We start from the raw sequence: 24,951 nt of genomic DNA on the forward strand, positions 1-24,951 counted from the left end.
ATGTTTTGTGTTGGAGTTTGTTTTATTTCAAATTTCACATATTGACAGAATTTATTTTTTTTTTATTGTAAATGCATATCAGTTCCAAATATCGATTATATGTCTCAGTAACTCCTAAAAATTGGTATCAGTATCGGCCCTGAAAAAACAATATCGGTCGACCCCTACATTACTTGGTATTAAAATAAGGAGTGGAATTACTGTCACTGCCAGACATGATATTTACGCTTTAGTATAATTAGAGGAAGTGCATGTTGCTGTTCAGTACAATACAGCCATGTAGGAGTGGGGACAACACTGCCCCACCTGAGGCTGTTTCGTCTGATAGTGTTTTTGTCAGAGGCCGCCTAGCCTGATGTTCACTTGTCCAGCACTTCACAGTTGACAGTGTTTCGCCCCTGACCTGAAGCCTTTTGGCCTCGGTAACGATGCTGTTGTGTTTGTTGTCTGAAAACCGATGCTAAGGTCTGAGAATGTCCTAATATGTGTGCACTTCTGTTTTGTGTTTTTGGTCAGGCAGGTTATTGATTGTTGTCAGAAGAAGTGATGAATTTTTCTCCTACCTCTGCCATTTGATTTGTCGTTGCCTCCCATCCACCTCAGTGTTTTGGCATCGTACTCACTGTTTTCTTCCCCATTTCCGCTTTCAGTGGGCATTCTCTGTGACATGACACAAGTGTGAGTGACAGCTTGAGTGTGACCAAGAGAAACAGCCCGAGCAAGGAAATTGCAGTGCCACACCCGTGGGTACTCGTGGCGAGTGCTGTGACATCTCTCCCGTGAGAGGGAACTTTGTCTTTGCGAGCAATATTGCAGCTTGCAAGCAAACCTCATATTTATACACACAATACAACATGAGGGTTGTGAGCAAAGTTCATTCACTGCACCCAATTATTGAGAGCACTCCAAGCCATTTTCTCGCTCAACTTTAATTTGTTTTTGATAGTCAGCGCCCAGGCTTAGTACAATGCCCTTCATAAATCACAGTTTTTTGATGTATGTGTGGTTTGGAACAAAAAAACCTGCATAACCATAACATATGGCATATGGTTCCCCTGCTCTCACCAATTATGGAAATGAAATTTAAAAATCCCTTTCCATAGCCTTACTACCTTGTCATATTTGTACAAAAAGCATGGAGTAACTTGCCAATGCATACACTTTGAGAAACCACTTCAGATTCCAGGATATTTCTGTGACTCTTTTGTTATGTTTACACATATGAGGACACAAAGTTATTCATGTGTTTTCCCTTTTTTCTGCTTACTGCTTTACTGCATTGTATAACATTGTGTAACAGATAGCTATAACCTTGGGTGGTGGAATGCACTGCATTTTCCTCTGCTCTCTCTTTTATCACCATCCATCGCCATGGATTCAACAAGGCTAGTGTTGAACTGAATAAATAATTTTGCATATGCATCCTCAGTGAGCTGCACAGTGTTGACATACATAATGCAAAAAATGCCTGGAATATTACAGAGCTCTCTCATGTGGAGCACCAAGAAAATTGCCTTAGGTGGAGATAGAATCCTCCGCTCTTTGAGATGTGAACAGTTTGCTTGGACAGGTTGTTTCTCCAGAATTTACAATTTTGGGGTAAGAACATGCATAATATTAAAATATATTTTTGACAGCAAAATATTCAGTATACTGCACACATTCTAATATTAGTTGGATGTTGTGTATGTGAGTGTGTGTGTGTGTGTGTGTGTGTGTGTGTGTACAGTATGAGCATGTTAGCATACTGTACATATACCCATGCTACAGGGTATTGAAGAGACAGAGCATACGGGGTGGGAACTGAAAAATGTGGTTTAGATGAGACTGCGCTGCTGCAAGTATAAAATATTCATGTTAAAAATGTTTTGGGTTATGTCAGCATATGTTGAACTTTTTGAAATAACTTTATCCAATAAAGCAGAGAGTGATAATTTCACTTTTTACAGAAAAGTAGAGCATTTTTTTTTCTTCATTTCATATCTGCCCCCTGTTGTATCATGTAGCATCTGTAGCAGTTTAATTCACACTAAGCAGAATGACTTTTAACTCTTACCTGGTGATTGTCAATCTTGTTATATTTTCCTGATTTGATCTTCTAAGGTAGTCTATTAAATGTCTGCATTTGTAGTTAGCAAGCACTCTGTTCAGCCTTTGGCACTAAAAAGATGGGCTCTTTTAACACTGACTGCTCCATCCTTGCCCACACGTGGAAGAACAGTCTATTCACAGGGCAATCTGCTGGATCTCAGGCCGTACTCCCTCGGCCAAGTGGCATGCTCGTCGCTTGTCGAGAGTCCAGAACATCTCTTTTGGAAACACTATAAGCCAGTACACAGAAAATTAGGTTCCAGAGCAGGAACAAATGAGGACCAGAAACATAGAGGAGATAAGGTAGTTAGCTGCCACTGTTAGTTATTAATCTGCCAAATGTCATGTTGTTGTGGAACACAATTAATAAACTTACTGCATTCATTTGGTTATTGAGTGACTCTGAGTATTGATAGAAAAATTATTTTAGTTTGTTTTATTGAAACATTGCTTAATGATAGGATCACAGGCATAGACAATGAACCTGTAGTAGTGGGGCGGCATAGCTCAATATATCATAACAATCGAACAATCAAATGATGTGATAAAAGCACCAAATTTCTCAGACATTATTATGAACATATAAGAAACAAATCTGGATCTTGGGCCATCACAAACTCTGACCCTGGTTGCCTTTTTTTCAAAATGGCTGCTAGGGGTTGGTTAAACTTTCCTATCCTATGGGATCCACATGCAATAATGGACAAAAGTAGAGCCCGAGTCAGAAGCAAATGAAAAACTCATTCACAATTATGTGGTCATTTACAAAGTAATTGGTAACTTCACTATATTGTATTTTCATTATATTGTGCCATGAATCAGTAAAGACTATTCTATTATTTTGTCAGATGGTGCATACCAGAGCAAATATGGCACAGATGATTTTATATGTAATGGCCCAGTTAGTTATGTGTTATGTGCACTTTATTTTACATGTTTACAGACACCTCCATTCAATTTCAAGCATTTCTGTTTTGAGTATTAAAGGCACGAGATCACCTGTGGGTATATAAGCTGTGAGCTCTCATTGTATTCTTCAGTTGGCAGTTAGCACCTAATACCAGTAACACCATTGAAGACCAGATCTATTCTTTCAGCCAGTCTTTGAAATGTCATTTGAGGGGTGTCAGGTGGATCAGTGGATAAAGCAGGCAGCCCATAAATGCAGGCAATGTGCTTGCCGCAGCGGCCGCAGGTTCGATTCCAGCTTGCGGCTCTTTGCTGCATGTCATCCCCTCTCTCTTCCCCTTTCACGCTATTGATCTTCTTTCCTGTCTAATAAAGGCAGAACTTCCCAAAAATAAGATTTAAAATGTCACTCGAGCACTTTCACAAGTTTTATATGGCATTTTTACATGTCTATATTGTTGTGTCCAGATTATTGTGCTTTGTTATGATGCTTGAGTAAATAACAGTGCTAGGTACTGTAGATGAGAACATTAGTAGATTACTACTGAATGAACAGAATGACCTATGCCACAGTTCACTACATCTATACAGGAAGTAGTACATTGTGATAGATATTTGTAGCTGACTGAATAACCTATTTTAAATGGAAATAGTGAATGCATATTTGTCACTGAGAGACATATTGTTTTTATGTGTAATGGCTGCCATGGTCATGAGAATGCCAATCTGCAGTGGCCAGATATCGAGATTTCTTCAAAGTACATTAAGCTTTATTTGTCCCAAATCTGGTGCTTTTATCACAAAATAAACAATAGGTTAGCTATGCCACCACACTATAGATCTTTATCTAATAACCCTTTTCCACCAAAATAACTATGGTACTTATCTAGCGAACCAGCCTGTGTTCCCACTGGTTTTGAGCTTAACCATTGAACTCATGGTTGTATCATCAACTGAGGGTGTTGCATAACGGTTTTTGGTTCTCGCTAGAAACCAACGTTTTCAGTTCTGGACCAATTTTTTCTTGGTCAGGTTGCTCAGAGCTGTTTAAAATTAGGTGCCAAGCCAGAATGGAACCCACTCCATGTTGGTGGAAAAAGGGTCTAAGTGGAAAGCTATCATAGACCTTTATAAAAAAAAAAGTAGTTTCAGGAACTATGAGCCTTGGGAACTAAACTTAGGACTCCTTAGTGCACCTCTGTTTGTGTTTTCAGCACATCAGCAGATCTGTTAAGTTTAAGCAAATTAGACTGATAAAGGAATAAAAGCTATTACACAACTCTGTGCTATTTGACTGGATATTGTAAAGATGGCTTGCAACTTTGAAGACAGATGGAAAACCCTAAGAAATCCTATTGGTCCATGAGAATCAGTTGTTGGTGTGTTCCTGGTGTCCAGCAGACAAAAAAAGATGATTAGAAACATTTACAAGCTTTTACAGGTGTCAAAAACAAACTTGCCTACATCACTGTTGAGAAACACAAGAACACACAGTGAGATCCTGACACCATGGCACACTGCTGTCTTCTTTTTGAATTCACTCGATTTTTGTCAATGGACCAGTAAACATACAGGCAACAGAACAGAACAATGTTGACAGCTACAACTGAGCTGTCAGTGGTGTGCTTCTTTTTGGGGACTTTAACATGTGTGACATCACCACACTGAGTGCCAGTTTGGAGCAGTGTATCGGATGTCATAGCAGACTAGACAGAGCGCTGTACCTGTGTTTGAAAGTAGGCCCAGTGCCAATGTTTCCATGGACAAACCACCCTTTGGACCCCAACAGATGATAACAGCTATTGATGCGGAATATGTTTTTCTCACAGAGGGGGATTGCATGGAATGTTTGCTTTGGTTGTCTATCCTCAAAATAACAATTATTGATTACCACTTCAGTGAGAAAATGCCCTCTTTCCCTGCAGTGGTAACTTTGTTAAAACTATGTAAAATATCCTGTTACTGAATGCTTGTATATTGCATATATGAACCCAGCAACCGTTGTTGAGGAACTTTTATCCCTTTCAGTTTCTAGGATTTTTTTGTAGATATGGTAGATGATTTCCATTTTCACTGAAAAAATTCATGCTTTAAGCCCTCTTGAGTATATTTATTGATCGCTTCATATTAGTTCACCATCTATCAAAGCACTGTCATTAATCGCATCTTAGTTTAATGATAAATACTTAAATTTGGATCTATTTATGTGAACTATGAAACAGCTGACCACAGAGCCCATAGTTTATCTGAGTTACTATTTGCTTATCCAGTATCTAATTAAAACAGGAAGTACTTCCCTTGCGGCCTGTGCAATTGAAAAACAACCCTAGAGAAGCTGGTCGCTTGGAGCCACAATAATGTATCACCAAATGTTTGTAAGCCAATACTTCCATTAATTCTCACAGCAGCATTAACATCTCCCTTGCTGACTTAAGCAGAAACGCATTCGTCCCTGGCACGATGAATTCTCGGTGACTCTATGTATCTTTTTCCCCTCGTTCACTGTGATCGGCTATGTGTGCATTTACATAGTAAGCGTTTGTGATTATGTGAGTAATGTGAACTTTAGTGTCTGTGCCCCAGAGAGAACTCCTGACAATAACAGAGAACGTAAAGGGGTGGCTGGAGGTGGAGCTGGCCTTGGTTTACAATAAGTGAAATGACAATACTTCAGCGCTACCTTTGGGGCTAGGGTTACAAACATGGAGAGGGTGTTATGCAAAGGCAATAGAGCATAGCCCTGTATTACAGGTCGGATTAGATAAGTGTGGCGCTTCAGTTGACTGGCAGATTCAATTTGCTCGGCCGTATTGCAGACGAGACCTGTCTCAAGAATAAGGGTGTGGAGCAGGTGAGAAGTGACTAGATTTGGCACAACATCGGGGTAATACCTATTATGCACTACAGCTGGTGAGGAGAAGTTGAGGGCCATAAAATTATAGTGAAAAAAACAACAACACAACTTTGTTTCAGCTGTTTGAAATAAACATAAAATCATTATGCAGTTTCTTGGAACAATATTATATCTTATTAGCCTAATGCTTTTAAGACGTTATGTGTGCTGCTCAGTAGTCACTGGCATGTGGCCTGTTTTTGATTCCAGTAAACACGCTGGCACGTGAGGAGCTGGATTAAATCTATTGCTCAGCAGGGAAATGCTAATTTTGGAATAACAAATATGTGGTCTGACACTGTCTCTGTATTGCGTGTGCTCGGTGAATCTGCTGTCCTTTAGTGAAATGAGTTGGATCAGCTTTGGTGTTTACATACACATGCTTGTGCATGCCTACCCTAAAAAATGAAGAGGTAATCAAATGATTACACAGTCTGTCTCACCCCCCTGAGTGTTATCAAGGGAAGACTTGAGGGTGTCCTTCCAGGAGATTGTCAGGGTAGGGAAACATTTGCTCCCTGGCCAATACCTTTTAGCTGATACATGAATATGAAGCAGCACAGCACAATAACAGATTGAGTGTCAAGTCTGCAATCTTTCATGATTGTGGTGTTACTCCTTCTAACATTTTTGAGCATGGAATCAATCAGATAAGCAGTCCACACATGTGCTACTTCTGACAGAGTTTCTGAGCTATGAGGAATGGGCAGCATGACAGACAGGGGACAAGGGTATTTGGCTGTTGTGAAGAAAGTAAGAGTGTTTGTCATATTTTTTATCTATATGTAATAATGGAATATTTACCAAACAGAGCAGTGTGAATCTAGTTTCAGAAGAGCAACAGAGCATTTTTCTCATATAGGCATGACTTAATTGTTTATAATACTTGTAAAGCATTTATAGATTTATTGCTGTATCATTTCAATGTCACATCCACCCACTAAGTAACGTGGAAGACATGTCAATTTAGCCAAACATCTTGATCGCTCCGCATTAGCAGATGGGACATGGGCCAGACTAATACATCAAAGTGCATGACAAATATATTTTTTCCCAAAGATGGTTTCTGTCTTCTTATGCTGATATTTGTTTAGATGTTAATTTTTTGATATGTTTGGTTTTAATTAGTCATGTAATGCTATAAAAAGTGGGTGCGACCTCATGACGGCATCATTTTTGGATATTTTGGCTTCATTTTTGTACAGTGAAAGGAAGTGGAGACGTGTCATCTATCTTCACATACAGTCTATAGTCACAAAGCGCAAATGCTCAGAAAATTGTTGATATACTTTTTAACTGTTTAGCCACATTTGCAGTGTTTCTCCATAGATATCAACCCACAGTTCAATAAATTGTTCTATAAATACAATTTTGTGTGGACATTCATGGTCCCAAGAGGATAACGTTTTTACTTACTTTGGATTATCCTCAGACTTTTGAGATAAACAGCTTTGGTTTTCAGTCAAAACTCAGACACTGGATGGATTGCCATTTGGTATAGACAGTTTAGCCACCCTCATGATTAAGTGTAATGACTTTGTGATTCCTTGACTTATATCTACAGCCATGCCATACCTGCCAAATGCATGATACTCCCATCAGCCACAGATGTGTTAAATGCTACATGACAAAAGATAAAAAATGTGGTCAACATTACCTGCTGGATAGCACTGTGTTAGCATTGCCCCTCCGAGCATAGTAGCATGCTGAAGTTAGTATTTAGCTCAAAGCACTGCTGCACCTAAGTAACGCTTCATGGAGCCTATAGTGTGGCTCTAGAGTCTTATTCCTGTTTTCCTAAGTTTTTATTATGATTGCCTCCAAGTCCAAAGTCCAATTGCTACAGCTAATTAGAGCTAAGATTATTAGATCCATCAGTGACTGAATGTTGTAATGTGGCCGGTAAGCAATTCAAAAATATTAAACATATGACATAATCTAGAAACTTTTCTACACTGTCTGACAAGAATTATTCTTAAAATGTGTTGTTTGGCAAAAAATTATCGTGGCTCGTACCAAATGATCATGACATACTGCACACTCGACAGTCAACAATTTATATGTTGGCTCTGGTAACTGCAGTATCAGCAACAAGTTCAGTTACCACAGATTTTTTATGCAATGCAAGTAATTACCTATTTTAGAGCATTACAGTACAAATGTAAACACATCCACACACTGCAACTCATTTCTTCAGGCATAGCCTCAGGTTGTGTCCAGTCATTTAAAAGATTTCAGAAAAAAAAGCACTAGTAACCAAACAGATCATTATGGATAGATACAGGGTAAAAGGTCTGTTGGAGCTCAGGGCATGCCCTGTGGCAAAAAGCTGGATATAATTGTCTCTCCCAGAATTGAGATGTCTGAACTTTGACAGACTTCTGTATAGGAGATGAACACAGGAGAGTGGGGTGAAAGAAAACAGCAGGAGAGAGGAGAGGGAACATATCAAGGTCTCGCACATCACTATTTAGTGCTGTGAACTACAAGAAGGCAACTAATGGCCGATGATGAGTTGCCAAAGTGGGCATACATTTATTGAATACAGTCTATAAAGGAAACATGAAGCATAATATAGCGTAATATAGGCAGCAGGCAACACACCATGACAAGAGTAAAGCAGGGTTAAACCCTTTCAACAATGTAAAATGCATTGTTGAAAGTCATTCTTAATCGCATTTTAATCACTCAATTATACAGCAACGTTTGAGATTTGGAGTGACACAGCTAAGGCTAATCATCAGCCGAGTTAAATGTGGGCGAGAGGATAACAAAAGTCAAGACATGAGCATGCAGGATCCCCAAAGGCATGCATTATACAGCCATCTGTATCTGTACATCAATCTAATGGAATGACATACAGGACGTCTGCGAAGGAGACATTTAATGCCTTGTCAAAACATTACCCCTGTGACTGTTCTCCCTAAGTTTGACAGACTACCTTGTCAAGGAATGGAGCGTTTTATGTCTCCCATCTGCCTCGTCCTGCTGACAGGCGGCTGAGTCAGATGGTCTGGCCTGAGAATGGATGCATAGCGCCACACTCAAACACACACGCTCACTGACCCATTTACCTTTTATTTGTTCACTTACACAATGCACAGCTCATGTGATATATCACTTTGGTGCATTATCAATCTCTGTACTTTAAATTCTGTCGTGAAACTATGATCGTAGGGCTGCGGTCACAGTCGTAATCAATTCAAAGCTTCACAGGGCATGACAAATTAGTCCGACTTCAAATAAAAAGAGAACTGTGAGACAACTTGTTTTCTATCGCTGGTGAGCTATAAACACTGCTGTGACACATCATAATCTGTGCTTAAAAGATAGGTTTGGATTTTTTCAAGTCCTCCTTGATCTAACACTCATATACCATATGTGCGTTAAAAGAGTTATTGGTTGCTGTAATCATTCTTTCTTTCTACACTGGCTGTGAGGTGATATTTTCCTTACACCACCAGTTTAAACCTGCAATAACTATGAACTGGCTGTGAACACAACACCTATGCTTGATCAGGATCATGTCTTTGGTTGTAAATACATGTATGTATTTGTCTGTCCGCAGCTCATCTTGCAAACTACTGGATCCATCAGCTATTTTTTTGCACATTTATGACTTTATGCTTGTGCCCCTCTCTGTGCTGTGGTGATTCACATTTATTTTAAAACCTGTTGAACTGATTGCTCTTTCATACCGTCATCAACTGCTGACGAAAGATTCATCCTCATGCGTATTTTATATCTAAATTTCACATACAGTACCTGTTAGCATATGGAGAACTGTGTCTGCATGGAATGGGTGCATGTTTTTAGTGGAGCGTTGAGACGCTGGTAGAACACTTCTGAAACATGCTGCTGTGCATCTGATGGAGTCACAGCATTGTCTAGAATGGCCACAATTAGCTCTGGCGGCTGCGTTGCAAGCCACAATGTGGCGACTGCATCTAGTGGAATCCAGGAGTGACATTCAACTCTTCTTATCCGCATGTTGTCTCCTCTTCATCCTGCTACTTTCATGCATACATGACAAGCTGAGCGCACAGTCTGCCTGCACTCGCTGTCCCCCACATGCCCCCAGACACATCGGCTGGAGATCTGGACTCTGAGTGCACTTTTTCAGTTTGGAAAGGGGAGGCAGGATATTCCCTTTGCACTGCAGACATACATCTCAGACCATATGTGGTAGCAAGAAGTGGGAGGTGGCACAGTCCCCCTGGGAAATCTGTCCCCCTCCTGTATTTGTATGGCTGCACTGACAGACTGAATTATTGTCAGTAGACATGTCAGGAATGTTCTGTGGGGTTAGGAAATGTGCATGCAGCAGACATCTATCTTAATTAATCCATTGTAATTACACCACCAACGCACAGCAACACTCTTCACATTCCTAACATCGTGTATAAACTGTCATTTGAGTTACCACAGATTTTCCTATTTTTAGTCTTGCCTGTCAATTCTTCTCAAGGTTTTAGACTGGGAGTGTAAGCGTAGGCCTCTGACTCCATTCTCTGAGCAAACAAACATGGTTCAAGCAATTAACCCTGTTCTGTTTTTATTTGGTTCCAGGGTAAGTTTTTCCCCCCAAAATATTGTTGACATTTGTATGTTTCACCCTTGGGATTAAGTAATGGCAGTAGCAGGTCCCACCAGAGGGGTGACAATATCCAACAGACCTGAGGGTAAAAATACAAAGACATAGGTTACAAATGTACACAGTACACATTTTGATTGATAACCCGTCTTTTTTAGCGAGGGTAACAATATCAAACAACCGAATATGCATGAGCTGAAATAAGTTTGTTCATGTAAACAACCACAATATTACCTACAAGCACTGGAGTAGGCAGAAATTAGCAGTCAGACCTGCAAGCACTACTCTAATAAAACCTCTTCCCCCCTCTTTGTGTTTGCTGGCAATTTCAAATTTGATGAAAACCTTTTTGTTTGCTATTCTTCATGTTGCATGGCGAGAGAGAAAACAATTAATTGTGTCTTCTAATGACTAAGGACTGTAGTTGATTAATTTTCATGAAAAGCAAATATGTTGAGGCAAAAAAAGGTGGAGGAGGTCACAAATCATTCTGATAGTCACAGCTGATGTATGCTTTGTTAGCATGTGCTAATTTATCATCGTACAAATAAATGGGGTTTGAATAGACAAGAACCATAACAAATGCATCTCTAATGTAGATGGCCTGTGTACCAAGTATGATTAAAGGTAGTATTATTTATATTGCATCTACCAATATGCAGGATTTGGTGTAATTACCCCTTTCACTATAAATAGTCTGAATAGAATACATGCACAGTCTATACCATATGGTGGAATATGATGCAATATAATAAAGGCTATATAAATTACACAACAGCTGTATTGATTAGCATTATAATGTAGAAAGGCTTTTTGCCTGTTATTGACAAGAAGGGGTGGGTATGAATGTCTTTGGGCTCAAGACTCCAATCAGCCAAGACTGAATACTGCTTTCCTCTCCCTCTCAAAAACAACCACCAGAAATACTGGGCTACACTACTCAAACCCAATACTACCAGTATTCTTCATCAAAACTTCAAGCTGTGACTGGCCAGTTGAAACTCTTCATGTGCACAGCCAAGTACAGCACAATAAATGCCTTCTAGAAGACACTGGCTGAAAATGTGTGCTATTATCCCCCATTTTTGAACAATATTGCCCCCTCCATGTGATGGGCAGCTTTGTATTTCTTTCAGTCTGGCCATTTGGAACAGGTGCAAATACGTCTGTTTGGACATGGTGGACAGTATGTCAGACAACCACCTCCTTTTCTTGAATAACCTGGCCCTTAACTTCACCCATAAGCTAAAGTCAACTGAAATTATTCAGTTATTTTTCTACTACAAAATTGCATGCTACTGTCTTTGCTGATTGTAATGCATTAAAACCTACACAGCAGCTCATAAACTAATTTGTAAATGCAATTAACTTTTCTATTATCATTATTTGAAGGAATTATTTCTGAATTGCATGTTGGAGATTCACCTCACACTATGTAATCATATGGTAACTGATTTTAATTTTGGCATCCTGTCTTTCAACTAGAGCCACGGGCTGCTTCAGATAGTTCCTTTGTGTCATGTAATTGTTGAGCACGGACTAATTCTCTAACATCCCGAGTGTACCGTAGTATTCCAACTGCAACTGTTTTTCATTGGCTTTGGAGGGAAATGTAACACAACCCTAGGAAAAGATTAAGCTTAACATATCAGACAGAATTGTAATACTGAGGTATGTCCAGTAAGAAAGAGCTACTTTTGAGGTGTGATTATATAAAATCTACCCTTAGACGACTTAAGTTGCATAGACTGTCAGATTGTCTCTGTTTAACCGGTCCCTGAACCCATCGGTTATTGGTTATTGATAAGTTTCTGGTGGCAATATTTTGGGAAACCTGCTGCAGCAAGTGGATATTGAGAACAAGACTTCCTCCTCTGTGTGTTGCTCTGTCAGACAGAGAACATCTTTAACTGATATTTCATATGAATGCAGATAGATTTTTTTATAAAACTATGGAAATCTTAATAATCATCAGATGACAGCCGATGGGTTCCAAGACTGCATTTCTACCGTTTCTTCTCTCCACACAAACTATTTACCTGCCACTTAAACATAATTGGTCAATATACTACTACTGCAAAAGGATGACAAACACAAAGCCCCAAAGCCTACAGAAAGGGAACACATATGCAGATGTCCTTTTATTAAGATTACAGTGTAACTATGAAGACAACAATTGGTTTTATGTGTTATTGTGTGTCAAAAAGCAGAAATGTTGTTGTGATATTTGGAGTCATGAAGTGCTGTAAACTGATTGTGCACATTTACATTTAAAATTCTTTGAAGATTGCATAATTTAAAAACAGCTTATTTTTATTTTTATTTCTTTAAAAGTTTGAGAATTTGTCAATCCATTCAATTTTTAAATGAAAAGTTTCTGACTTACAAGTAGGGAAGAGCAATCACAGCCTTTTGTGTTTTGTTCTCCATTAACAATCAGTCGATTTATACATGCTTGTGGCGTGGCTCTTGGGAAGCCAGTGTCTGCCTAGAGGTTGGCCTTTCTGTCCAACACTTTGGTCAAGATTGAAATATTTCAACAACTACTGGCAGGATTACCACAAAATCTTGTACAGACATTTATCGTCCCCAGGGGATGAATAAGGATGACACTGGTGATCCTTTGATCTTTTTGTCCAGTTCTAATGAATCTAATTAATGTTGACCTTTTGGGTATTCACTTGGATGTCTAGATAACTATTGGATGGCCATAAACTTTATTCTTACATCACCAACGGGTTGATGTATAATGAGTAATACATATTTTAGTATTGGATGTATTGCATTGAAATTTTGTACAGACATCTACTGTATGTCACAACTTTGTTTTTTGCTTAAAAGAGGATGATGGTGATCATGACCCTTATTATGTTCAGTGGAATACCTCAGGAGCACCAGGTTTCCAATGAACATGATCACTAGAAATATCACCATAATTTCATGTATCAATATTGCTGCTGAACCGCTTCAGCAGAACAGTAGGTTCAGGTGAGAAATTCAGATAATAGCAGACCTTAATGGAGCTCATGGCAGATATTAAAGCACACTTCCTGTATAATTTCTGAAGTAAGATTTGTAGCGCTGAATGCTTGGCCCTCTATGGTAAGTAGGAGATAATGCCACAGGCACATGGGAAGGCTGAAGGACAGGAGCTCTCAGGACTGTCAACCTCAGAGCACAGGCAGGTCCACTGGGATGATGAGCTAATGCAATCTCTCTCCTCACTGTCCTCTGCCTCTGATCCTCTCCTCATCCTACCCCACACTTTACTCGCCTTCCTTATTTCCTACCCTCTGTGTCTTATCCTCCTCATTCTCCCCTATCTCTTTCTCCTACCTTTTTTTTCATAAGCCTTTCTCTTTCACCCTCTTATCCTCCTCCTTCTGTATCTCTCCTGTCTCCCCACCATCGGCTTTGTATTTTGTAGCTGCCAGGAAATGAGAAAGGCACTCAATTACTGTTCTCATTGAATCATTAATGTCAAGGTTGTGGTGTGTTCTGATGGCCAACAGGCAACGGCCAACAGACAGTGTGCTTAGTCGCAAATCTTCTGCTGTATGTCCCAACAAGACAGACACGGTTTGATATGGGTCTCACTGATAACAAAGCCTTGGATGGAAATCACGGCGGACAGAATGATAAGAGCAGTATTAATGATGGACCTGGCTGGCCCTGTATACACAATGATAGTATGATTTGGGCTTCTAACAGCAGCAACAGGAACATATCAGATGAGAGGATGGCCTGGCAAAGGGACTCATTACAATGTAACCTTGTAAACCTGCCTCTTCTGTGAACACAAGAGAGCTTTTATACCACTTAAACACACGAAGGATTATCTGATGATCACATGAGGTGGTGTGTGTATGAAGAGCAGTTGCTTTAGCAAGGTATATTGCAGTTATTGAGGGAAAAATGGCACTTGCAATGAGGTTTCATGGATTATAAATTTATAGCTGAATTTATGTGGATGCTAGGTGCAATATTTTGCAACTGTTGATCCTTTTGGCACCAAGTCTTTTTAAGGGTGGGAATCATGAGTTTCATCATGATATGATAATGTATTGCTACTTTTGACAATGATCCGATACTTGCTGATATGGAAAAGTCTGTCAAGGTATGATTTCAGTTGATGTAATTCAGGTGTCACGATCAATATGAGATGATATTATTAAATATCCTCACTTCCTTTTTCTTGGCTGCTTCTCAGCGTCTGCCTAGGCAGCTAACACTTTGAATATTTAAGAAAGAGGTGCATGGGGTAGAAAATGGTGACACATGCGCCATGGGAATTTCAAAATAAAGGCATATCTTAAAGATGACGATATGTATTGATGTTATTACTTTGCATCAATATATTGTATTTTTGACCCAGTTTATCCATTTATCCGTCCAGATGTATTGTTATATCCCAAGTGGTTATTGTGATGTGGTATTAGATGAATGTGATGCTCATTTTTGAGGTAATAGTTTGTGGCATTAAAAATTATCCAAGATGTCTTTCATTCTATAAAGGTGTAAACTTTTGCAACGATTTGCCAATGTAATTTTCTTGTGTTTTTAGAGACTTCTTTTGTCTTGACTTGTCAGAATGTTTTGCATTTGTCGGCAGCTTAGCAGCAAGCTAATCAGACTGATTATCTGACCCGTTTGTGCTGCATTTACTCAGGCATTGATTTATATTAAAAATGGATCATATTACTGTGTGTTGCCTATGGCAAGGGGTTGATCATCTTGACAAACTTACAGAGACTCACCAGCTGACTCTGACTCAAAATTTCAGCAACTTACCGTTGAAGTGTCGGTCCACGGAAGGCAGTTGTTGTCAGCAAAAACTGCTTTAAAAATTACAATTACAAAATGAATTAGTGTCATTTTATGGTACCTTATACATCTACTCAAACATACAGTATTTGCACTCCACTATATTTATATGACAATATAAATGTTCATATTCAGATTTTTACAAAGGAAACACATGATTATTGTATAAAAAATGATCATTTTATCAGGTACTCTTTTTCAGATTCAGCTTAGGCACGCTAGTTTGTTGTGGTCTTCTTGTATTGCATTAAATTGAGATATTCCCCCAATATGTTGTGCACTCAATTGAACCAGGACTACACTGCTTGACCACCATGGGTAGAAGGTCTTACACCTCTGTCTGTTCCTGCCTTACCAGAAAAAGATCCACTTCGGTGATGCTGTCACAAATAACTTAATGTGTTTGATGTAGCTATTTCCAGAGACACACTGTCTTTAATGGAAAGTGTCGACTGATTTTGTGTCCAATCTACTACTACTTCTTGCCCGGTTCTGTTGTATTTAATGGAATATTGTAACTCCCTTAACATACCGCTTTGCCTTTTTTTTTTTCTTTTGCTAATACAGTAAATTCTCTACTTCCTGCTCTTAACTCCTTTGAGGATGCAATTCTATTTCTGTCAGTTGTATCTGGCATACCCTCACCAAAATATAGTGCAGAGTGTACTTACATGAGATTATGTACCACCTGTGCCAACACAGAGATTTTCTATTTCAGGAATAAAGTGAACAGTCTTTACAGATTTATGCTGGCTTTCAGGTAACACTGTTGCTCACCAGCATGGTAATGTAGGCCTACTGTCAGTTCTTTGGCTCATCTCCAAGCTCCTATTCCCAACCACCTTCAGATATAAGGAGAGGTTAACTGGGCACAGGTCTGCCCCCATTGTCCTCATTGAGCCTCTCCTGGCTCTCTTTGCCTCTCGACCTGCTGTCAAGCCCAAGCCTGCTTTTGCTACTCAGATGCCTCTCTTATGTAGTACTCCTCTAAATCATCTCAGTAAAAGGCTTTGCAAGTGACTGCACAAAGTTTAATTCAATTCAGTGTCCGAGTATATCACGTTTTTTCCATAAACCCCACCCTGTGAATTCTGTTCGTAAATAATTTGCAATGTCAATTCATTTTCACTGGCTATATGTTGTGAAATTGCATGAGGTATTTGGATCTTAGTGCATGTAAAGGAAGGGTGTGCAGGATAGGCATGCAAAGTGCTCTTCTTTGTCAAAAGAAACAAGAGGGCAATTTTTGTCATCTTAGGGCCCTGATGCATAGAGTCGATGGTTGTCTGTTGTTCAATGTCGAGCCTTCAATGAGAATCTGTCACCTTAGTCTCTTCGGTGTTTCCCATACTGTTGGCCCTTGTTGGCTGTATTTTGGCCAATTTAGCATGTGCAATAGGTGTCAGACAGAGCCTGTTTGTGAAAGAAATCATTCTGATTGGCAGTTCAGCTCAGTGCACGAGGAAATAAATTGAAGTGAGAAAAGCAAATGGTTAAAAACGGTCAAGAGGCTGTGACATCAAAACAAGTGTATTGTATGAGTTAACATCATGTTAGCCTTAGAGCTCTTCGGCTGAAACGATCAATAAGTGTCTTTAATATTGTACCCCTGTGAACATTAAATATCCTTTGCTCTTTCAACTGCACGTTAATATTGCTAATGCTAACTGGCTAACTAGCATGTTAAATCTGTCCCTTTTAGTCTGCCGGTTTCCTTTTTTATTGACAGCTACCACTGCTGCTATGGAGAGTTATTTCCTCTAATGCAGGAACAGATCATATATGCTAGTTGGCCACTGGCTCAAGTCTTTGCAGCATGTGACATAAGGGGGCCCAACAGTTAGCCTTTGTCGTCACTAGTTCTTTGATGGCGGCTCGCTGTGTCTGGGCCTTGAGTATTCATTGGGGTTTAGCAACTTTTTTGTTAAGGTCTCACCTAGGGTTGGTAATTGACTGTTAGAAAGATTGCTCTAAATTCAGAGCAAACTCTTCAAGCTGTCATATATTTTGAATATCTACATGGCTGAGCCTTTGATTTATCAGTTGGGCACTTACTGATGAAGTAATGTTGTCCAGCAATGCTCAAGGGCTTGATTCCTCAAAAATCGAGCAACTCTTAAATGCTAATCAAGATGATTTTCAGGCCTATACACATTTGCCTGAAACAACAAAGCATGAAACGAGTGAACTCATGTTCTTCCCCACGCTACAGCATCTGAAGTAATGATTACATGATGGTGACAAATTGATTAAGAATTTTGTGGCGTACAGAAGAGCCTACTGCTGTTTTGCGTGGGTGCACCACGACCACCCTTAATATTACACTGATAACTCATCCAGAACTGCTGCCAAAATCCTGCTTGGAACCAGTGCAGAACACATCATTACACACTGGCTCCCTCATATAACGAATTGCTTCAGACTTGCACTGCCTGTCTGGGCCCTGTGCTCCAGCTGAGCTCGCCCTATCATTTCTAAAAAGTCAACAGATGGTAGGTCTTTCTCCTTCACTTCCCTCATCTTATGGGGCAGTCTGTGGTCTGTCTACCTATCTTAAGGAATCACCCACAGTTTCTATTTTTAAAATCAGCCTCAAAACATTGCTTACGTAATTTGAACTATCATCTTTCGCTCAAAATGACATTACTTCAATGCCCCTCACCCCACCAACAGCACAACCCAACTGAAATGAAACATTTAGACCGAAATGAAACTACTGGATTACAGTGATTGCAAGGTTCTGCATGTTCCTTCTCTACCTCTCATGGCCTGTGCATCTCATGCCCTTGACTATGGCCTTCTCAAATTGATGTGTTTCACATTCTTCCTGTTTTCCCTTTGGCCTCTAGAGAGCAACACGCCCTCGTGTCCAGGCTGCCTTCAGCCCTACTCAGGACTGCACTACTCATCTTCTGGGTGTGCTGCTCTTCTATCCTTGTACTAACCTTTGACCACCTGGCTGCAATTCCTCCATGTCCTAGCTCTCTAATGACATCTTATCCCCACAGCAAGGGCTGCAGAGTCACTACTGGCGTGCCATGATAGCATAAAACCCATCATTTCAGACAGCACTCATTCCCCAGCCGGACATAATTTACTAACTGTACAATTGTGTGGATTTTGTGGTTTCCTCACAAAATATCATTCCTTCTTACACTCCTCTGCACAATACATTGTCTTCTCATTTATGACTGTACTTCTATCTACTATACTACTACTATACTTCTGCATATATACTTGTTGCAACCTGGTCTGGATAATAATAATAATAATAATAATAATAATAATAATAATAATAATAATAATAATAATAATAATAATAATAATAATAATAATAATAGTAGCAATAAAAGTAGATTTTTATGCTTATGTGGCAACAACACCTGTGGCCCTCAGTATTATGTTAACCTTCTTCACTCCCTCTCCTGGATAACAATCGGGACAAGGGGCCTGCTGTTCCTCTGGTGGTCCACCACAAGATCATGGGTTTTCCTGATGTTGAGCTTTGGGTGATTGTAATTGCACCATGTGACGAAGTTCTCAGTCCTCTGTAGTCCTCTGTAGAAACAACAGCATGTCAAAGCCAGTAGTATTCATCCTGTGGGATTCTGAAAATCTGTATCTAACTATCTATCCAATAGTTAAATGGTCATTGATGTTTTATTCTGGACCATAGTGGTTGACCAGCCAACTGACCAACCAACCAGATCATTGTTATCAAAAGACAAATGAATGGATGGATGGATGGATTGAGGTTTAGAGATAGAGATGACTCATTGGTGATTCATTCATTCTTTCTGTGATTAATATGAAATAGGTATCAACCTTGTTTATATTTAAACAGTAGTTAATGTTGACGCACAGCTCTCCTCATTGTTTTTTTTCTTCTAGGGCCATGTTTTCTTTTCAAGATTCATACAGTGCGATAAATTCAAAGCCAGATCTCCTCCATTCCAGTCTGAAATGTCCTCCATTTCATTTGCAAAAATGGAGAAAAATAAACAGCAATTAATGGGGCCTGATTGGAAACAGGCAAGAGAGAGATGCGAGGCAATGATTCCTGCTTTGAAGGAGGGCTTCTAAGAGCCCTTAGCTCCTTTCATGTATAATAGAGTAATAAAGCAGGCACTCTCTCAAGCAGGTACTGTATTTCATTACCATTCCCTCTGGGCTAATCAGTATGCCCTCAGAAATGATTTCCCCATGTTTACCCAAAGAGTGCAAAATAATACTGACAGATACTGTGATAAAGAGGTTAAAATGTTGAGATTATAGGGGCAATTTTATTGTCAAGGCTTTCTTTCACTCTGCAGAATCCTCAGTCATTCATTTTAATGTCATTTTAAAGCCAATGTTTCATCCCTGTCGGTATTTCAATATAGTTGCTGTATTCTCATTTTGTGTGTTTTCTCTAGTATTAGGAGAGATTTTTTTCTAGGCCAAAATCAATAAGATGATTCAAGTACAAAGTGTAAAAGCCTATTGTACTATAAAAAGTGATTACAAGACTGCCAGCTGATGTTGGCACCACCTTCCAGGGGATGTTGTAGAACTTGAAACCTGTACTGACTGGCCTAAGGGGTGATGTTTCATTGATTTAACCATGTGACTTGTGGGAATGATGCACAACTGCAATCTGGTCCAGGTTTAAAATTACCACCTGCCAATGCCAGTAAAATCTTGTCTTTACCTCCCCTGAGTCATCAGAAGAAGAAATACCGTTGCACAGTACAAGCATTTATCTGTATGTTACTTTTAGAACATGCATCAGATTTTTTTTCCTGCAAAAGAAAAAGCATTGCTTTCTTGCTTTCAAACATACCTCATGTCAGAGTCGACAATAATTTCTCCGCTCCAGTAATTTGTTATGACAGTTGGTCCTATCTGAATAAGTGGCTGTTGGCAGCAGGAAGCTCAAATAGAGCAACACACATAGACAGCAAGGTGATGAGTAATACAGTCATCTTAGCGATCTTAAATATAAAACTGGACTCAAATAAAAGCCATTACTCAGAGGATTCATATCACTGAAAATATAGGAAAAGTTGCATTTTGACACTTTTGGTAAAGACCATCCAATACTGGTATTAAATGTCATGTTGATGTACTTGGTGAAGCTCTCAAATAAAATCTCCATGATTTTAATTATTCTAATGTAGCATCATTATCACCAACCAAGCATTATTAATATGATCTGAACACAGAACATTTCACCTTTCCACAAATCACTACAGACATACTCTGCTGTAACTTGTGAAGTGCAGCTGTAATTCAATTTATATTCATATTTACCTTGTATTCAGTGTTGTGCTATAAATGTTTGGATCACTGGGGCTTTATCTCCTAAACAGGATTGCTTTATAGCTGCACCAATCGATATTTTTCTGTTAAATGAACGAGTCTGTGGAACGAGTCATTTGTATGATGAGGCCATCTCTTGGCTCACTTCTTTTTATTTTAGGGCCTGCAGTTTTTTTTTTTAATTTTCTAGTTTTTTTATGTACTCCTACTGCACTTTTCAACCTTGATTCCAGCTGCTTTGCCACAGCTGGTTTTTTTTTTTTTGTGATTTTAGCTTAATAGCTCTGATAAAGGCACTATATGCTGTTTGACCAGCAGCAACAAAAGACAAATATAGCTAGGTAGCTATTTTGCTGTTGATGGAGGCCAAAACACAGCAAAATGGAAGGTCCATAAAGTAATAGCAATAATTAGGGTTTCAGAATGTGCAGGTGAACTACTGAATATATCAAAATAGAAGCCCATTAACTGTGAATGATTATTAAAAATGGAAAAAAATAAAAAATACATAGACAGACAGAAAATGCTATAAAAGTTTCTAAAATATCAGGAAACTCATCTCAGATGAAATATTTACAGGAAAAATTATTCTTAAAAATTCCTCGGGATTAGTCATTTTATGCAAACTTCCTGTGATTGAGTTCAGTATCAGTATATTGTACAGTTTATCAGCTGTTCTGTATTCTTATGTTTTTGCGCTGAACATGATATGAAACATTAATAAAACATTTAAATCAGGGATCATGAGTTTAGACCACCAATTAACTCTACATCTATTCATGGTAATGAATCTTGATATTGTAATATATAATATATCTATTTTTTTTACTCCTAGGTGAGCATATCACATAAATTTGTATGTGTGGCAGTGAAGCTTATAATTTTAGCTTTAAAGATTTTAACATCTGGTACATTTCTTTTAAGTAGCACAGCATTGTCATTAGTCCCTATGAACTTTAATGTGCCTTCAAAATTATCGCATTTACCTTAATAATCCATGCACTTTGACCTTCATGATGCTTTTGGGTCTTTTACACCCTGTTATACGTCACTTAGACTGCAGATAGCTTGAGCTGGCTTTTAGGTTTGAGATGATGACAGCCAGATTTGGTTTGAAGCACAGGCCCTCTGATTAGGAGACAGTTTCAATTAATAAAGACTTTATGAACTGTGTTCAGTTAATGCTATCATTAACAGTGCATGGGTGATTGACTGGCACCCTTTTTTTTTTTTACAAACCTCTGCTCCCTTTGCAGACAGTCTTGTTAGTGAAATTCCCACATGTTAAATATTCAGCTTCCCACATTAAACATTTCCATGTGTATTTGTCCATGATGTCATGACTTGTTTACAATTTACAGGCGTGTTCCAGGGTGCCTATATGCAGCGGGGCCTGCACACTGAGCTAATGTGGGAAGAGGTGGTTTCCTCCATGATGAACTGCTTCAAAACTGATCCCATTATTTCCAGGCCTGTGCCTGGCAGCGGCTGTAAAAGACATAAAGTCTTGGTGCTTAATCCTGTTAGTGCTGCAAACCTGACACTGCTTATTGGCTCCGTGGTTGTGTGTGAACATTCAGGACCTAACTGTTTGCCCTCTAAATATACTGTACAGAATTAAATTATTACAGTCGTACTTTACTGCCATTACACTGATATGGAATGTTTGCTGTAAGATGAACAAAACATGGGTTGAGAAATAAGTTTTCAGAGCTTGTGTGGTCTGATTAAGTGCATGTGCATACATTACCGTATAAAACAATCACAGCAGTTTACCGTATAAAACAATCACAGCAGTTTCAAAATGATTGTAATGGAATGAAGCAACAATTAAGGACATATTCCTGAATGTCATGATCACTGAGGAAGCAGTTAATGTTTCAGCATATCTATTTCAGTTCTCCTTGATAGAGGGCGGGTGCTGATGACAGACGTAGTAAAGTTACTCTGCAGGTGAAGATGGATTGGCTTGTCAGCCTGGGGGATCAGAAGTAGCTGTGGTTTGGCAGGTCTTTGTCAGGACTGGGATCAGGGGACCACGCCTAGAGGAGGGACATCGATGGTTTAAGGTGGTAGCAGAGTGGAAATAGGACAGTCATATTCACTGTGGTGTAGAGACCACACACTGACTGCTGAAACGGCTTTGTCTGATGTGATAGTTTGAAAGACAAAGCCCAGGTCAGTAACCATTTATTTTAAAACAGTATCAAGGTTCCCTATAGTCAGTTTGTCACTGTTACTGCACAAACCTGCCCTGAAATAACAAAATAATCACGGTAGAGTTTTGTTTTTTAATTGAAATAGAATGGGAAGAGATTGTTTGGTTAGAGGCAACAGGGAGATTCTTGACCAAAAGTTTTAAAGCAGCCCCACTCTGATACAGAAAATCACAACATCTCACTTGAATATAAGTGTCCTATTGCACAGGATAATGGACCAATCTGCATGGTAATGGATATATTTGGAACGGTAAGTGAGGAGTTAGACAAAGCTGAAATGGGCTGTCATGGTTTGGTAATTGTGCTGGGGAAAGCATACAATTGCTTCACACGGAAAGATGAATATGGCATTCAAGAACAGGGGACTCTCATAGACAAAAGAGCCTTGTCTGAGAATATTGACTTATGGATAAATAAAGGTTGTGAGACCTCAACATTTAGCATGCAGTTTGCCTCTTAAACTTTTATGTCTTTCAACACAAAAATTACCCTTTTTTGTGTGCCATGACCAGGGTTGGAAATTTTGAATTTTTGTTTAACACTTTGTCTACCTGCCACTGTGGCTGGTAGATTTCAAAATCTACCAGCCACTCAATAGATTGCCATTGGGACTTTTTGGCTGGTGAGTGAAGCAAGTATAGCAGCCAGTTGCATATTTTACCAGTAAATACAATACAAGAAAGTATTTTGTGGTTATTATTGTATTGGGAAAGTATGTCTAAAATTAAACATATAAAATCTTACTTTTACATAACTGACGCAATACAATTTATACATGTAAGGTTAAGCCACAGACACATTCATGGTGTAACTGCAAAACTGCCCTAATTAAATTTATGTTTGCCTTTTTTCTAAGAAATGTCACATCCATGTAGCAAAAATGATTACAAATGAGTAGAAAGAGACAAATTAAAATGTGGGTTAATTAAATGGTAAAAAGAGAGAACACTTCACTCTGCTGTGGAAGGTTAAAATTGGCATGTACAAGTTTGTTAGTGTGTTCAAGAGCAGTGTTTCATGCTCAATCCGCTCTCAATATTTGCACATTTAATCCCCATAATTATGTGTTTAACAATACATGACCTACAGTATACTCATCAGGGGGCACTTGGGTAAAAACCTTGAGGCATAAAATCACACCAGAGACAGCAGAAGAAGAATCTAATCTTTTAGTAATGTTACATTTCAAGAAGGCAATTTGCAGCTTAAATAAAACATGTGTGTTAACTTCTAGTCTGACTAAAATAATACATTTTAGCAGCGGATGGAGCTGTGTCATCCCTTCCCCCGATGCATGCAGGCACACGAGCGCGCACACACACAAACACACAACCCTTTGTTTTTTTAATACTGACCATTAGATAAAATACTATATCTTTCCTGTCTATCTTTAACTCTGTGTGTTCTTGCATATGACCCCAGTTTACCTGAAACTGTCACAACAATGGTGGAAAACACTACAAGACAAAAACTGAAACTCCGCATGAGGCACATAAGATTCATTTATTATTAAATGCTTTTCTATATATCGCACACAGGCTCTGCCCTCCACTGGTTTCTAAGGGTAATATTCTCTTCCAATTATGAGTACAGATTAAGCGATTGAAATATGCATAAACATAGCTGGCCAATCAGGACACGTGCAGAGCCCACAGTACATGCATCAGACATCCTTTTTACTGTGCCCACTGTCCTATTTAAGTAGGGGGGTTGCTGCAAGTAAACTTTAGCCTGTCAGGATCAGTGTGGCTGGGTTGATGTTATGTTATGAAAGAACATTCATTCATCAGGTTAAACCCACTGTACCCTGAAGGCTGATTTATGCTTTGATGGGCAACACTTTGACAGTAACGTTTTCCATTATGCTTCGGCTAGAGGTTTCAGGCGTCTCTATGTTAACCAGAGACGCCCTGCAGTCTGAGTCTGTTTTGCAATTTAGTTAAGAGTAATCTGCACAGATAACTGTTAAATCACACAAATATCCTACTATATCTGTTTGTTTATCTTATTGTCCTTATTTTGGTGTGGATTTAAAATAACTGTCTCCGTGGAGACAATAGTAACACTACTGATCACAGTGCGTGACAATGTGTGAAGGTGTCCACAACATCAGAAAATTC

General features: G+C 39.1%; 1 long non-coding RNA gene across 1 annotated transcript in view; it reads left to right on the plus strand.

Annotated features, from left to right (window-relative positions):
• Window positions 1–24,951, plus strand: part of LOC148189156 (uncharacterized) — a 224,776-nt gene that overhangs the window by 112,767 nt on the left and 87,058 nt on the right. The window lies entirely within an intron of this gene.

Source organism: Plectropomus leopardus, chromosome 7, assembly GCF_026936395.1.
Source record: "Plectropomus leopardus strain MGB_pleo_1.0 chromosome 7, ASM2693639v1, whole genome shotgun sequence".
Classification (NCBI taxonomy): domain Eukaryota; kingdom Metazoa; phylum Chordata; class Actinopteri; order Perciformes; family Serranidae; genus Plectropomus; species Plectropomus leopardus.